Here is a 14047-nt window from a genome sequence, read left to right as displayed (position 1 = left end):
CGGGTGCCAGAAGACACCAAGAGAACATCCCGGGGGCCGTCCGAAGGCTGGACGGTGATGGCGGCGCCGGAAGCGGGGCTCGAAGACGGGGCGGCAGGACGTCAGCATGCTGTCGAGGGCACCACACCCTCGTACTCCGACCTGACGGCCTTGTCGCCAGCCCTCTTCCCCTTCCGCAGCCTCCCTATGCCAGCCGCCCAAGGAGACGACCCCGGGGAGTTCAAGGAGCCGGCGACACGGATGATGGGGTCGCCGGTGCCGCACGAAGCGGCGCCCGACACCTAGTCGGACCCGCCATCCCGCCGCCCGCTACCCTCATCGTCGCTGTCGCTCTCCTCCTCGTCACTCTCGCTCGAGGGGGAGCCTTCACTATCGGAGGAGCTGTCCACGCAGCACTTCGCCCGAGTGCCGAAGCACCCGAAGACCTTGACGGAGAGGAGATCGCCCTCCATCAACTTAAAATGGAGGGTAAACCCCTCCATCAGGCTGTGGATACGGGCGAACGTCTTCCACCCTCGATCAAGATACATCACATTAGGGGCTGGGAATGCAACGCGGACTCGCGTGCCGCTGATCCCACAGCCCCTCATGTGCAGTCTCAGTGTCTCGGGCGGATCCAACTCCATCGCGCTCGCAAACGGAGCTGGAAGCCGGAGGCGACGACGAGGCGCCCGACGCAGCCTGATGAAGAACTCGCAAGGGTCGTCCCCTATATGGACCGCCGTGGGGAGAGGAACCGCCGGCGGAGGCGAAGCTGGCGCGCCGCCCCGTCTGCCTCTTCTCCGAGCGCCTCGACCTCGTCCTCGACCTCGTCCACGACCTCGCCCCCTCCCTCTTCCCCTTATGGCTGGCTCTGCCACCACGGGCGCGGGAGAGGGAGGGGTGCGCTGTCTGGCGGCGACCCTCGCCGCCACCGATGAAGGGCCAGGGTTCCCTTTCTCCATGGCGAATGAGAGAAAGGGGAGCAGAAGCTGAAGAAAGGAGGAGATGAGAGAGTGCGGGCTTCTATGCTCCCCTCCCGCTCTTTATAAAGGAGCGAGGTGGGGGCTCGGCCGCCCCGCTCAGCAAATCAAGGCACGGGAAGAGCAGGGAGACGGGGCCGACCCGCTGCCTCTGCTCGCGACGGCCCAGTTTCCCGCTTCCACCGTCCGCGACCCCAAGCGCATGGGAGCCGCGTGGCGGGGATGCAAAGCCGAGGCGACGGGTGAGGCGGCCTCGCCCCACCCCGTGATCGTGGGGAGTGGACGCCTTAAAAACCGCGCACCGGCCCCGTCCAGTAAATGCACCACGCCCCCACGCCTACCTCCGTTTAGGGAGGAGGGCGTGAACCGTCCCCTTCATCATGGCCTGACGCATGCTCGCGGGGCTTAGCCCCACGCACGCCGCCCACGTCACCCACGACGCCGCGTTTGACACGTGCCGTTCTGGGCGTCCGCGGTGGAAGCGGAGAGATATGCGGCGTGACCTAGGCCGCGCGGGCCCGTGCACTGTTTTGGGCCTGGCCCAACAGCGCTCGGCACCGTGTATGGCCCAGGCCCGGGGGCTCCTGTCGGTGTACTAGAGTAGGGGTACCCTAGTATCCCGAACTTGTGCACGGGTAGTCACAGCATCCCGCGGCAAGGCTTGCCGGGTGACCGCCAAGATCCTCCGTGGTTCCTTTGAAGACCATTCAAGAGCAAAGTACTCAAACCATGGCCCCGGCAAGAGGATCTTGCCGGGAAGGCCAACCAAGGCATACCAAGAAAACTTGCCGCGACGCGCCACGCGTCCCGGCAAGGCCCGGTGAGCGACAAGCTCCCGAACACGACAAGACGACGACCGCGGCAAGGAGCTTGCCGCGGGAAACCCCCACTTCGTGCCCGCGCTCCAGCTCACCTGCCAACGTGTCGCTCTAGGACCCTCCCAAGCACACGTGGCAGGAGGCCGTGCAGCTAGGGGTGCGCGGTGGCAAGCAGGCGCTGACAAGATAACCATCGTGGCAAACGGTGGCATCCCTAGCGGTCCCTTTCGGTACTGTTTAGGCGACACAGACGGGCATTTAATGCCCTTGTCCCCTGCCGCCAGGGTTAGGTATGATACACTGTAGCAGGTAGCTGTACCTACCGCAGCACCTTTTCATTTTTACCCATTACCTCCGTTGCCACCCGTCGGTGACCCCTTGAGCATATAAAAGGAGGCCCGTGTGCAACGTTTGGGGGGGGGGATAGCCAGTTCGAACACTCACACTCGGTCTTGCTAGCCGCTGGTGTGTACCGTAGCACTCCGCGCTCCCGAGCTAGAAATCAATACCAAACCACAAAGCAGGAGTAGGGTTTTACGCATCCGTGCGCCCCGAACCTGGGTAAATCGCTCGCGTGCTTCGCCTCGATTTGCTCTTTGCACGATCTCCGCCCCCGCCGAACCGAAAGGGACCCGGCCCGCCGGTCCCATAGGTGCCCGTGGATCAGTACCCCGGCATTTTTGTAATCTGAAAATATAAAAACAGCAAGGTAACTAATGATAAAGTGAGCGTAAACGGTATTGCAATGCGTTGAAACAAGGCCTAGGGTTCATACTTTCACCAGTGCAAGTTCTCTCAACAATAATAACATAATTTGATCATATAAATATCCCTCAACATGCAACAAAGAGTCACTCCAAAGTCACTAATAGATGAGAACAAACGAAGAGATTATGGTAGGGTACGAAACCACCTCAAAGTTATCCTTTCTGATCGATCTATTCAAGAGTCCATAGTAAAATAACATGAAGCTATTCTTTCCGTTCAATCTATCATAGAGTTCGTACTAGAATAACACCTTAAGACACAAATCAATCAAAACCCTAATGTCACCTAGATACTCCAATGTCACCTCAAGTATCTGTGGGTATGATTATATGACATGCATCACACAATCTCAGATTCATCTATTCAAACCAACACAAAGTACTTCAAAGAGTGCCCCAAAGTTTCTACCGGAGTCAAGACGAAAACGTGTGCCAACCCCTATGCATAGGTTCATGGGCGGAACCCGCAAGTTGATCACCAAAACATACATCAAGTGGATCAATAGAATACCCCATTGTCACCATGGGTATCCCACGCAAGACATACATCAAGGGTTCTCAAATCCTTAAAGACTCAATCCGATAAGATAACTTCAAAGGGAAAACTCAATCCATTACAAGAGAGTAGTGGGGGAGAAACATCATAAGATCCAACTATAATAGCAAAGCTCGCGATACATCAAGATCATGTCACCTCAAGAACACGAGAGAGAGAGAGATCAAACACATAGCTACTGGTACATACCCTCAGCCCCGAGGGTGAACTACTCCCTCCTCATCATGGAGAGCGCCGGGATGATGAAGATGGCCACCGGTGAGGGTTCCCCCCTCCGACAGGGTGCCGGAACAGGGCCCCGATTGGTTTTTGGTGGCTACAGAGGCTTGCGGCGCGGAACTCCCGATCTATTCTGCTCCCTGGATTTTTCTGGCCATAGTGTTGTGGTCTTTCTTCTTCTCAGCATAAACATCCAAGTCATCCTCACTTTCTTTTGGGTCATTGATCAACTGAGCCCATTCATCAACAGAAGATTGGTAACTAGTACCCTCAGACATCCAAACGATCTACCCATCTGGATAGAAATGGGCAGTGGAGTAGAACTGCATGATCAGCTCATCATTCCACTTGGTGAGCTTTTGTGCAACGAATTCATCAACCCCACATGCCTTGAAGTTGTCATACACTCCAGGATAGTGATCTTCATTCTTCTGGATGTATTCCCAATCCACCCATTTCATATCACATACAATGGGCTTCTTGTCAAGCAACACTGTCTCATAAAAGTCCTGTTGTTCCTTAGTGTGAAATATGTAGTCCACAACAGTTCTTCTCCTGATAGCATATGGATCAGACTGTCTCCATAGTCTCAATCATGCATCCTTCCTGATTTTCATGTTTTTTGCAACTGGATGAGCATCATTATGGTCAGGGATCTTGGGTTTCATCTTCCTCAACACAGCTGAGTCATCTTCTTCTTCAGCGGCTTCAAGCACTGGGGCCTTGTTCTTTTCCTCAGCAGAAATGCTTCTAGTGCTTCTCTTGGGCTTCTGAGCTGGAGCAGCTGCCTTGGGAGCAGCTTTGGGCTTAGATGGAGCAGCCCCTGATCTGATTGCATCTCCCATAAGCTTTTGAGCTTTGGGTGCTGGTGCGACATCCTCTTCCTCTTCATCATCATCCCTCATAATTGATGATCTCCTAAGCACTCTAGCAATGGTCTTCTTGACCCTTTCCTTCCTTTTCTTGCCTTCTCCAACTGCCCCTTCAGATGGCTTGGAGGTTTCAGCAGTGGATGCTCTGGCCTTAGACATGGGGACTCTCTTTGCTGGTGCCTTCTTATGCATCCCTCGCTTGACTGTAGCAGCTGAGCCATACTCCTTTTTCAGCACCTTTTTCTTTGAAGTGGCCTCTTCCTCAACAGCCACATAATCTTCATCCTCTGAATTAGAAGTTCTCTTCTTGCTTGTCCTGGTAGCAGCCTTTGGCAAGTTACTTGGTGTGCTCCTGCTGCCATCATCAGAAGAACTGGAGGGACTAGTGCCCTCACTCAGTTGAACCTACTCCTCAGACTTGTTCTGGCTATCACTTTGATCAGACATCTTGTAGGCAAACTGTCAACAGACCCTGTGAATAGATTATAGATGAGGTAGAGTAGATGAGCATCACAAAGTACATGAGTTTTGCAAAACAATTGACTCAAAAACTTAGTTTTAGTTCTTCACAGAAAGCATTTCGGATCTACCGATTTGTAAACTCGGTGATACCAAAGCAGCTTTTGGAACCTAAACTAGTGAACTCGGTCAGATCGAGTCATAATTCGGTGGCACCGAGACTGCTAGGGTTTCACAGAGAATTGAACTCGGTCACACCGATTTACAATTTTTGGTCAGACTGAAAACGCATGTGCAATGGCCTAAGCCAAATTGGTGAGACCGATTTCTACAACTTGGTCGGTCCAAGATGAATTCGGCGGAGACCTAACCCTAAATTTTCAAATCAAAACTAATCTACGGGACATTTTCGCTGGACAGTGATGTGTACTACACAACCTTCTTGTAGACGTTGTTGGGCCTCCAAGTGCAGAGGTTTGTAGGGCAGTAGCAAATTTCCCTCAAGTGGATGACCTAAGGTTTATCAACCCGTGGGAGGCGTAGGATGAAGATGGTCTCTCTCAAGCAACCCTGCAACCAAATAACAAAGAGTCTCTTGTGTCCCCAACACACCCAATACAATGGTAAATTGTATAGGTGCACTAGTTCCGCGAAGAGATGGTGATACAAGTGCAATATGGATGGTAGATATAGGGTTCTGTAATCTGAAAATATAAAAACAGCAAGGTAACTAATGATAAAAGTGAGCGTAAACGGTATTGCAATGCGTTGAAACAAGGCCTAGGGTTCATACTTTCACTAGTGCAAGTTCTCTCAACAATAATAACATAATTGGATCATATAACTATCCCTCAACATGCAACAAAGAGTCACTCCAAAGTCACTAATAGAGGAGAACAAACGAAGAGATTACGGTAGGGTACGAAAGCACCTCAAAGTTATCCTTTCTGATCGATCTATTCAAGAGTCCGTAGTAAAATAACATGAAGCTAGTCTTTCCATTCAATCTATCATAGAGTTCGTACTAGAATAACACCTTAAGACACAAATCAACCAAAACCCTAATGTCACCTAGATACTCCAATGTCACCTCAAGTATCCGTGGGTATGATTATACGATATGCATTACACAATCTCAGATTCATCTATTCAAACCAACACAAAGTACTTCAAAGAGTGCCCCAAAGTTTCTACCGGAGAGTCAAGACAAAAATGTGTGCCAAACCCTATGCATAGGTTCATGGGCGGAACCCGCAAGTTGATCACCAAAACATACATCAAGTGGATCAATAGAATACCCCATTGTCACCACGGGTATCCCACGCAAAACATACATCAAGTGTTCTCAAATCCTTAAAGTCTCAATCCGATAAGATAACTTCAAAGGGAAAACTCAATCCATTACAAGAGAGTAGAGGGGGAGAAACATCATAAGATCCAACTATAATAGCAAAGCTCGTGATACATCAAGATCGTATCACCTCAAGAACACGAGAGAGAGAGAGAGAGATCAAACACATAGCTACTGGTACATACCCTCAGCCCCGAGGGTGAACTACTCCCTCCTCGTCATGGAGATCACCAGGATGATAAAGATGGCCACCGGTGAGGGTTCCCCCCTCCGACAGGGTGCCGGAACAGGGTCCCGATTGGTTTTTGGTGGCTACACAGGCTTGCGGCGGCGGAACTCCCAATCTATTCTGCTCCCTGGAGTTTTTAGGGTATATGGGTATATATAGGAGGAAGAAGTACGTCGGTGGATCTCCGAGATGTCCACGAGGGTGGGGGGCACGCCCAGGGGGGTGGGCGCGCTCCCACGCTCGTGAGCGGCCCAGGACTCTCCTAGTCCATCTCCTATACTCTGTGGGCTTCTTCTGGTCCAAAAATAAGTCCCGTGAAGTTTCAGGTCAATTGGACTCCGTTTGATTTTCCTTTTCTGCCATACTCTAAAACAAGGAAAAAATAGAAACTGGCACTGGGCTCTAGGTTAATAGGTTAGTCCCCAAAATCATATAAAATCGCATATAAAACATCCAAGGTTGATAATATAATAGCATGGAACAATCAAAAATTATAGATACGTTGGAGACGTATCAAGCATCCCCAAGCTTAATTCATGCTCATCCTCGAGTAGGTAAATGATAAAAACAGAATTTTTGATGTGGAATGCTACCTAACATATTTATCCATGTATTTTTCTTTATTGTGGCAAGAATATTCAGATCCATAAGATTCAAGACAAAAGTTTAATATTGACATAAAAATAATAATACTTCAAGCATACTAACTAAGCAATCATGTCTTCTCAAAATAACATGGCCAAATAAAGCTATCCCTACAAAATCATATAGGCTGGCTATGCTCTATCTTCTTCACACAAAATATTTAAATCATGCACAACCCCGATGACAAGCCAAGAAATTTTTTCACACTTTTTATGTTATCAAACCTTTTCAATCTTCACGCAATACATGAGCGTGAGCCATGGACATAGCACTATAGGTGGAATAGAATGGTGGTTGTGGAGAAGACAAAAAGGAGAAGATAGTCTCACATCAACTAGGCGTATCAACGGGCTATGGAGATGCCCATCAATAGATATTAATGAGAGTGAGTAGGGATTGCCATGCAACGGATGCACTAGATCTATAAGTGTATGAAAGCTCAACAAAAGAAACTAGTGGGTGTGCATCCAACTTGCTTGCTCACGAAGACCTATGGCATCTTGAGGAAGCCCATCATTGGAATATACAAGCCAAGTTCTATAATGAAAGATTCCCACTAGTATATGAAAGTGACAACATAGGATACTTTTTATCATGAAGATCTTGGTGCTACTTTGAAGCACAAGTGTGGTAAAAGGATAGTAGCATTGTCCCTTCTCTCTTTTTCTCTCATATTTTTTTTCGTTTTTTTCGGCCTTCTCTTTTTTTGGCCTTTCCCTTCTTTTTTTCGTCCGGAGTCTCATCCCGACTTGTGGGGGAATCATAGTATCCATCATCCTTTCCTCACTAGGACAATGCTCTAATAATGATGATCATCACACTTCTACGTACTTACAACTCAAGAATTACAACTCGATACTTAGAACAAGATATGACTCTATATGAATGCCTCCGGTGGTGTACCGGGATGTGCAATGACTCATGAGTGACATGTATGAAAGAATTATGAATGGTGGCTTTGCCACAAATACGATGTCAACTACATGATCATGCATAGCAATATGACAATGATGGAGTGTGTCATAATAAACGGAACGGTGGAAAGTTGCATGTCAATATATCTAGGAATGGCTATGGAAATGCCATAATAGGTAGATATGGTGGTTGTTTTGAGGAAGGTAATGGTGGGTGATATGGTACTGGCTACAATTGCACGACACAAGAGAGGCTAGCAATGGTGGAAGGGTGAGAGTGCGTATAATCAATGGACTCAACATTAATCATAAAGAACTCACATACTTATTGCAAAACTATATTAGTTATCGAAACAAAGTACTACGTGCATGCTCCTTGGGGATAGATTGGTAGGAAAAGAGCATCGCTTGTCCCCGACCGCCACGCATAAGGAAGACAATCAATAAATAAATCATGCTCTGACTTCATCACATAACGGTTCACCATACATGCATGCTACGGCAATCACAAACTTTAACACAAGTATCTCTCAAATTCACAACTACTCACTAGCATGACTCTAATATTACCATCTCCATATCTCAAAGGAATCATCAAGTATCAAACTTCTCATAGTATTCAACGCACTTTATATGAAAGTTTTTATTATATCCCTCTTGGATGCCCATCATATTAGGACTAGTTTCATAACCAAAGCAAACTACCATGCTGTTCTAAAGACTCTCAAAATGATATAAGTGAAGTATGAGAGTTCATTAATTTCTATAAAATAAAACCACCACCGTGCTCTAAAAAGATATAAGTGAAGCACTAGAGCACCAACAAACTACTCCGAAAGGTATAAGTGAAGATCAATGAGTAGTCGAATAATTATGCAACTATATGAAGACTCTCTAACATTTAAGAATTTCAGATCTTGGTATTTTATTCAAGCAGCAAGCAAAACTAAATAATATAAAATGACGCTCGAAGCATAACACATATCATGTGGTAAATAAAAATATAGCTCCAAGTAAAGTTACCGATGAACGAAGACGAAAGAGGGGATGCCTTCCGGGGCATCCCCAAGCTTAGGCTTTTGGTTGTCCTTGAATATTACCTTGGGGTGCCTTGGTCATCCCCAAGATTAGGCTCTTTCCACTCCTTATTCCATAGTCCATCGAATCTTTACCCAAAACTTGAAAACTTCACAACACAAAACTTAACAGAAAACTCGTAAGCTCCGTTAGTATAAGAAAATAAATCACCACTTAGGTACTGTTGTGAACTCATTATAAATTCATATTGGTGTAATATCTACTGTATTCCAACTTATCTATGGTTCATACCCTCCGATACTACTCATAGATTCATCAAAATAAGCAAACAACACATAGAAAACAGAATCTGTCAAAAACAGAACAGGCTGTAGTAATCTGTATGTTCCGAATACTTATGTCACTCCAAAAATCCTGAGAAATTAGGAAATCCTAGGAAATTTGTTTAATGATCTACTGCACTTGGAATTGGTATTTTATCGCTCTCTGGTAAGAAATGAAAATTATTCTCGTGAGCGCATACTTTCTGTTTTTTACAGCAAGATCAAATAACAATCACCCAAGAAGGTCCTAAAGGCTTTACTTGGAACAAACACTAATTGAAACATAAAAAACACAATCATAACAGAGGATAGACGATTAATTTATTACTAAACAGGAACAAAAATCAAGGAGCTAAAATAAAATTGGGTTGCCTCCCAACAAGCGCTATCGTTTAATGCCCCTAGCTAGGCATGATGATTTCAACGATGCTCACATAAAATATAAGAATTGTAACATAAAGAGAGCATCTTGAAGAATATGACTAGAACATTTAAGTCTAACACACTTCCTATGCATAGGGATTTTGTGAGCAAACAACTCATGGGAACAATAATCAATTAGCATAGGAAGGCAAAACAAGCATAACTTCAAAACTTTAAGCACATAGAGAGGAAACTTGATATTATTGCAATTCCTACAAGCATACATTCCCCCCTCATAATAATTTTCAGTAGCATCATTAATGAATTCAACAATATAACCATCACATAAAGCATTCTTTTCATGATCTACAAGCATACAAAATTTACTACTCTCCACATAAGCAAAATTCTTCTCATTCGGAATAGTAGTGAGAGCAAACTCAACAAAATAATTATCATGTGAGGCATAATCCAATTGAAAACTAAAATCATGATGACAGGTTTCATGGTTATCATTATTCTTAATAGCATACAAGTCATCACAATAATCATCATAGATAGCAACTTTGTTCTCATAATCAATTGGAACCTCTTCCGAAATAGTGGAATCATTACTAAATAAAGTCATGACCTCTCCAAATCCACTTTTATAATTATCACAATAAGATTCAACATCCTCCAAAATAGTGGGATCATCACTTCCTAAATCTGACACTCTTCCAAACCCACTTTCATCAATATAATCATCATAAATAGGAGGCATGCTATCATCATAATAAATTTGCTCATCAAAACTTGGGAGACAAAAAATATCATCTTCATCAATCATAGCTTCCCCAAGCTTGTGGCTTTGCATATCATTAGCATCATAGATATCCAAGAAATTCATACTAACAACATTGCAATCATGCTCATCATACAAAGATTTAGTGCCAAACATTCTAATGCATTCTTCTTCAAACACTTTGGCACAATTATCGGAATCCTTATTTTCATGAAAGACATTAAAAAGATGAAGCATATGATGTATTCTTAATTCCATTTTTTTGTAGTTTTCTTTTATAAACTAAACTAGTGATAAAACAAGAAACTAAAAGATTCAGTTGCAAGATCTAAAGATATACCTTCATGCACTAACCTCCCCGGCAACGACGCTAGAAAAGAGCTTGATGTCTACTACACAACCTTCTTCTTGTAGACGTTGTTGGGCCTCCAAGTGCAGAGGTTTGTAGGACAGTAGCAATTTTCTCTCAAGTGGATGACCTAAGGTTTATCAATCCGTGGGAGGCATAGGATGAAGATGGTCTCTCTCAAGCAACCCTGCAACCAAATAACAAAGAGTCTCTTGTGTCCCCAACACACCCAATACAATGGTAAATTGTATAGTTGCACTAGTTCGGTGAAGAGATGGTGATACAAGTGCAATATGGATGGTAGATATAGGTTTTTGTAATTTGAAAATAGAAAAACAGCAAGGTAACTAATGATAAAGTGAGCATAAACGGTATTGCAATGCGTTGAAACAAGGCCTAGGGTTCATACTTTCACCAGTGCAAGTTCTCTCAACAATAATAACATAATTTGATTATATAAATATCCCTCAACATGCAACAAAGAGTCACTCCAAAGTCACTAATAGAGGAGAACGAACAAAGAGATTATGGTAGGGTATGAAACCACCTCAAAGTTATCCTTTCTGATCGATCTATTCAAGAGTCCGTAGTAAAATAACATGAAGCTATTCTTTCCATTCAATCTATCATAGAGTTCGTACTAGAATAACACCTTAAGACACAAATCAATCAAAACCCTAATGTCACCTAGATACTCCAATGTCACCTCAAGTATCTGTGGGTATGATTATACGACATGCATCACACAATCTCAGATTCATCTATTCAAACCAACACAAAGTACTTCAAAGAGTGCCCCAAAGTTTCTACCGGAGTCAAGACGAGAACGTGTGCCAACCCCTATGCATAGGTTCATGGGCGGAACCCGCAAGTTGATCACCAAAACATACATCAAGTGGATCAATAGAATACCCCATTGTCACCATGGGTATCCCACGCAAGACATACATCAAGGGTTCTCAAATCCTTAAAGACTCAATCCGATAAGATAACTTCAAAGGGAAAACTCAATCCATTACAAGAGAGTAGTGGGGGAGAAACATCATGAGATCCAACTATAATAGCAAAGCTCGCGATACATCAAGATCATGTCACCTCAAGAACACGAGAGAGAGAGAGAGATCAAACACATAGCTACTGGTACGTACCCTCAGCCTCGAGGGTGAACTACTCCCTCCTCGTCATGGAGAGCACCGGGATGATGAAGATGGCCACCGGTGAGGGTTCCCCCCTCCGACAGGGTGCCGGAACAGGGCCCCGATTGGTTTTTGGTGGCTACAGAGGCTTGCGGTGCGGAACTCCCGATCTATTCTGCTCCCTGGATTTTTTACGGTATATGGGTATATATAGGAGGAAGAAGTACGTCGGTGGATCTCTGGGCTGTCCACGAGGGTGGGGGCGCGCCCCCACCCTCGTGGGCAGCCCGGGACTCTCCTGGTCCATCTCTGATACTCCGTGGGCTTCTTCTGGTCCAAAAATAAGTTCCGTGAAGTTTGAGGTCAATTGGACTCCGTTTGATTTTCCTTTTCTGCGATACTCTAAAACAAGGAAAAAACAGAAACTAGCACTGGGCTCTAGGTTAATAGGTTAGTCCCAAAAATCATATAAAATAGCATATAAATGCATATAAAACATCCAAGGTTGATAATATAATAGCATGGAACAATCAAAAATTATAAATACGTTGGAGACGTATCAGACAGGATGATTTCATTCGTGGCAAGAATCATGACAAAGCAATGTGCGAAGAATCAGAGTTATGGATTAGCACAAAGATCAAGTTCGTACCCTAGTTCGGCGGCGAACTTGCTACATCGGCAACGACAGGGCAGATTTCTGTTGACGGTGGTAGAGACCAGCGGCGGGAGGTCGCTGGCGACAAGAGGATGATCTAGAGACCCGACATGGCAGAGTAGGTTATGCGCGGGCGAAGGGGTTTCGGAAAATTTTCCAAAATTTGGCCCGTCGGTATATATAACCTGACCCTGTCGGTGTGACCGAGTGGAACAACTCGATGGCACCGAGACGCAAAACTGCAGGCAGTTACTGCAACTCGGTATGACCGAAAGGTTCTAATCGGTTGCACCAAGGTTGAAAACCTAGATCAACTAAGTTATCTCGGTAGGATCGAAACGGATGAATCGGTCAGACCGAAATACACAAAGAGGTTTTGGAAGTTTAAGTCTATGACGAATCAGGAACTCCGAGTGCTCCTCACACAGAGTGGTTCGAATCCGACTTGGTCAAACTTTGTGATGTAGCATGAATAGAGTTTGAGACGAGAAGAGCATAAATAGCTAGAGGGAGTTCTTAGGCATTCTTGTCCATCCATTCGGCAAAAGAGAAAATACCAAACAATCAAAGAAACAAATGGATGTCTTCGAATGAGTAAAATATGCAACCAACATGCTCACACAATAAGATGGCAAAAGAAATATGTGACAAAGCATGCACAAGCACTCTAGCATCTAACAAGCAATTTGGCGATGACTAGGTCATCTATATATGAGCATATTTACTTAGGAGTCAATTGAGAACATTTGATCGTAGGTCATACTCATCGTTTAAGCGCAAGTGGGGTTGCCACTTTTACATAAAGCATTGTTGTGTTCACACCATTAGAGTTGCTTTAGCTCAATTGATTAGAGTAAATCTCCCCCTAGATGTGATATCCCCCCCTAAGAGGGATCAACTAACCTTGGGTTTTGTCGATGATGACTTCATGTAGGTGTTGAATATGTGGATGCTCAATGTTGATGTAGATCATTCGGAGCAATCCTTTGGAACGAGTTGCACTTTCAATACCTACATGGGTTAGTCCCACAAGGAACAAACAAGGATATCCATAGACATAGAGTGATGTGTACACAAGATGATGTCTATGGGAGCATTAGGTTACCTTGTCCCTTGTCTTACCAACAAGAGGCTTTGTGACTCTTTGAACTGGTGCAAGATATGAAAATTGTTTGCACTTGTCCTTGCCAAATGATAAGAGTGAAGTAGGTTGGCGGAGTCACCCTCAAGAATTCTCTAGTTCTTCTTCTTCGGGATCCACGCCATCTTGATGGGAATCCTTGGAGTTGTAGTCGTACTTGATGAAGTAGAACTTGATGTAGTCTTGGGAACCCACTTGACCAAGGCCTTAGGTGCTTCTTCAAATGCATCAATCTCCTCTTGAATCTTGTCCTTGCCTTTTTGCTTGTGGTCTTGTGGTGGAAGATCATCTTGAGATTGTGTTCCTTTGAAAGAAGTAGGATCATACTTCTCTTGTTGAGTAACAAACTTCGTCTTGGGGTATTGATCTTCTTCCCACTCAACTCCATTGGCATCTTTCGTTCAAAAGAAACACCTTGATTCTTCCGGTGTCTTCCTTGCTTGCGTACAATTTCCTCAAATTG

The sequence above is a fragment of the Triticum urartu genome, chromosome 5A, assembly GCF_056163025.1.
Source record: "Triticum urartu cultivar PI428250 chromosome 5A, HENAU_Tu73, whole genome shotgun sequence".
Taxonomy (NCBI): domain Eukaryota; kingdom Viridiplantae; phylum Streptophyta; class Magnoliopsida; order Poales; family Poaceae; genus Triticum; species Triticum urartu.
The sequence above is the reverse complement of the archived record's forward strand: the minus strand, read 5'-3'. Positions refer to the sequence as shown.